This window comes from Mesoplodon mirus (genome assembly GCF_964341445.2).
Source record: "Mesoplodon mirus genome assembly, chromosome: 11".
Taxonomy (NCBI): Eukaryota; Metazoa; Chordata; class Mammalia; order Artiodactyla; family Ziphiidae; genus Mesoplodon; species Mesoplodon mirus.
The window spans coordinates 39,445,413-39,449,580 of record NC_138987.1 but is presented as its reverse complement, the minus strand read 5'-3'; positions in this window follow the sequence as shown (position 1 = coordinate 39,449,580).

Genomic DNA, 4,168 nt, shown 5'->3' with positions numbered 1-4,168 from the left:
CATTTTTGCAGCTCCTGGAGGCTCTGTGACCTGCGTCATTGTCGGAGGGAGGGGGAGAGGAAGGGGCTGTGTAGGGCCTGGCATTTATTTCTGATGTTTGTTTGTGTTTGTAGTAGAAAATTTGGGGACTTCCCTGGCAGTCCAGTGGTTAGGACTCCGTGCTTCTGCGGGGAACTAAGATCCCACAAGCTAATGTGGTGCAGCCAAAAAAAAAAAAAAAACTTGGGAGAGTTCAGAAGAGTATATACAGGGAAAAAAATGCCGGAATCTAGAGGCCAACACTTAGAACTTGGATGAAACCACATCATCCACTGTGTGGCCTCTGCTTTCCCCCTAATGTCAGATGTGCTTTCCCCCTGTGGTCAGAAACTCACCATAGACCCAGATGGATCATGATTTTTTTATGTAGCAAATCCCTGTTGTTGGACAGTTAGGCTGTTTCCAGTTTGCGGATTTTATAAATAACAGTGGCCATGTTCACCCTCCTTTTTTTTTTAAATTTATTTTAAATTTATTTATTTTTGGCTGCGTTGGGTCTTTGTTGCTGCTTGCGGGTTTTCTCTAGTGGCGAGCGGGGGCTACTCTTTGTCATGGTGCACGGGCTTCTTGTTGCGGTGGCTTCTCGTCGTGGAGCACAGGCTCTAGGCACGCAGGCTCAGTAGTTGTGGCTCGCGGGCTCTAGGGCGCAGGCTCAGTAGTCGTGGCGCACGGGCTTAGTTGCTCCGTGGCATGTGGGCTCTTCCCAGACCAGGGCTCGAACCTGTGTCCCCTGCACTGGCAGGCAGATTCTTAAGCACTGCGCCAGCAGGGCAGTCCTTCACCCTCCTTTCTTATGACTTTTTTTAGGGTAGATTCCTGGGAATAGATGGAGTGTGGACAGTGGGTCCAACTTTTAACCCTCCCCTCACACCCAGCTTTATTCACATCATCTCAGCCGTGTTAAAAGGTGTCCCCAGTCCCAACTTTGGACAACCCCATGTGTCCCTGGTGTTTTCCATTTTATTCTGTCCTCTGGAGAGCCCTGAGAGAAGTAGAAGTCAGTAGCACCTATTTCCGATGGAGAGACTGAGGCTCAGGGCAGTGAATGGCTTTCAGGGTGGAGGTCGGGCCTGAGGCAAGGCAGGTGTCGCCCTGTCCTGGGGAAGCTACAGGTGAGGAAGGGAGTGCCTTCATTCATTCAGGCACTGTTCCAGGGCCAGGGCCAGGGCCAAGGCTGCTCCAGACACACCCTTCCCTGCTCTTGGGTTGTTCTCGAGAAAGATACTAGACAAGTAACAGGTGATGGGAAATGCCAAGATGGAAGTTAAAGACGGGACAGTGTGGGGCTTCCCTGGTGGCACACTGGTTAAGAATCCACCTGCCAGGGCTTCCCTGGTGGCGCAGTGGTTGAGAGTCCGCCTGCCAATGCAGGGGACGCGGGTTCGTGCCCCGGTCCGGGAAGATACCACATGCCACGGAGCGGCTGGGCCCGTGAGCCATGGCTGCTGAGCCTGTGCGTCCGGAGCCTGTGTTCCGCAGCGGGAGAGGCCACAACAGTGAGAGGCCCCTGTACCGCAAAAAAAAAAAAAAAAATCCACCTGCCAATGCAGGGGACACGGGTTCAAGGCCTGGTCTGGGAAGATCCCACATGCCTCGGAGCAACTAAGCCTGTGCTCCACAACTACTGAGCCTGCGCTCTAGAGTCTGCAAGCCACAACTGCTGAGCCCACGTGCCTAGAGCCTGTGCTCCACAAGAGAAGCCACCGCAATGAGAAGCCTGCACACCGCAATGAAGAGCAGCCCCCGCTCACCGCAACTAGAGAAAGTCCCTGTGCAGCAACAAAGACCCAACGCAACCAAAAATATAAATTAAAAAAAAAAAAAGACGGGACAGTGTGGGAATGAGGGCTGTTCTTAGAGTTGGGCAGCAGGAACCCCCTCTGAGGAGGTGACCTTTGTGCTGCGATGTGAAGGGAGGAGCTGGCCCAGCTGGGGTAGGTGTTCAAGGCAGAACAGCAAGTGTGAAGGCCTTGTGGCTAGAACAAGCTTGTGGAAGAAACTTCCAGAAACAGATCAAGGAAGGCAGGTGGCTGAGGGGACAGTGAGGATGAGACAGACTGGAGAGGGAGGCAGGACTAGAGGGGTACTCCAGCGGGAGTGACCAGCAAGTGCAGAGGCCCTGGGACAAAGGGCCAGTGTGGCTGGAGTGGAGTGGGGAAGAGGAGAAGACGGAGGAGTTCACAGGAGGCCTCGGGGCCGGGGAGCCACTTTCCCCTCTCATCTCTCACCTTCCATTCTGTCTCTGGCCCTCAAACATCCTGGAGCAGGGCTGGGACTCCTCAGTGGGCAGGGGAAGGACTCAGCCTGGGCCTCTCAGGCCCTGATGGCTCTTCTCCACACCTACTGTCTGCTGAGGACTCTGGTGAGCACTTGACACACATTAGGTCTCCTGGTGCCAGTCCCCATCTGGAGGATAAGAAAACAGGCCTGGGGGTTGAGACTTGCTGCACACTGCCTGAATCCACAAGAGGCTGTCTGCTGAAGCTGGGAAGAAGGGCATAAATTGGACCTGGTCCCTACCCTCTTATAAGTCTGTCTCCCCACCTGTAAAATGGGTGAGTGAATAGGCCAGTGATTCTCCACCCTCTCAGACGTGACACCATTTAAAAACATTTATAACAGGCGCTTTACGCTCCTGAAGTGAAGTCACCGCTGATATCACCTACCTATACAGAATTTTAAATCAACACAAAGGGGACTTCCCTGGTGGTCCAGCGGTTAAGAATCTGCCTTCCAATGCAGGGGACGCAGGTTTGATCCCTGGTCAGGGAACTAAAATCGCACATGCCGCGGGGCAACTAACCCTGCGTACTCTAGAGCCTGCGTGCTACTGACCCCACGCACTCTGGAGCCCGCGCTCCACAAATGGAGAGGAAGCCCTGAGCGCCACAACGAAGAGCCTACACATCACAACTAAGACCCAACGCAGCCGAATAAATAAATGAATATTAAAAACAAAAACGCAAAACTCCAACTTACATTATAAAAGCAAAAAAGGAAATAACTACATAAAATGCACATTTCAGCATGTAAATAGCTGGTGGCCCCAAGGCCCGTAGACGGAAGCATCAGGAGTCTGCATGGACGCAGGGTCCCTGCACTGGTGCAGCCCCCTAATGCCGCCCGCCTTCCCCGCTCTGCCGACAGGGGTGCGGTTTTCCCAGGCGGGTCACAACTGTTGGTTAGTCTCCAAATAAGGCGGGACCCAGTTCCTTTGGCTACAGCGCAGGTGCGTTGCTGGCAATTCCATATTTGTTTAGTTTACACCGGGAAAAAAGTCCTGCGTGTTCATACAAGAAATGGAGCGAAACCCAGGATCAAAGAATCGTAACCGGCCCCTCCGCGCCGGGAATGTCCCGAGCGTTGGGAGATCCGGCGGGACGTCCCATCCCGTCCCCGCCTCCACGTGACCGGATCCCTGCGTTCCGACACCCAAAGACGATCCCCGAAGTTCCGAAACGCTTCTGGAGGAGGGCCATCCCGCAAACAGTCACAGCATTACATGACATCAATGACCCTACACTACTGTGGTAGTTTAAGGAATTATTTAAGCGCTATTTTTACAGTGCGCTTTCTTCGCGTGGAGGCGCGAAAGGGCCTTAACTCTCGCGGCCCTGCTCCTTTCCTATTCCTGCGCACCTGCCTCTCCTCCGCTGTGCAGCCGGCCAAGGTTTGGTTCCTGGTTTCCGCCTTCCTTCCCGGGACCTCTCGGAGAGAGGAGTTAATGGTCCTGTTTCACGGCTGAGAAAAGGAGGGCCAGCCAGCAGCCAATCACGGCTGGGCAGGCGGGGACCTGGATTTTTCTCCTCTGGTGCCCAATCTTCACCAGCTCTTCTCTCCACGGACCTTCCTTCTGGTACCAGATTTTCATCTGCGGTGTGATCTGTCGAGAGCACATAACTCCACTCAACCGTTGTACTTACAGCAATGATTCATAGGGCACTTAATCTTTGTTCGGCACTGGTCTAAAGGCGTTGCACGTTTAGTCTTTGTTTTCTGTTTCTGTTTTTCTGCTGTTGGTGGTGTTTCGGCCACACCGCGCTGCATGCGGAGGTCTTACTTACGCGATCAAGGATCTAACCCCGGGCCCGCTGCAGCAGAACCGCGCCGTCCTCACCACCGGACCGCC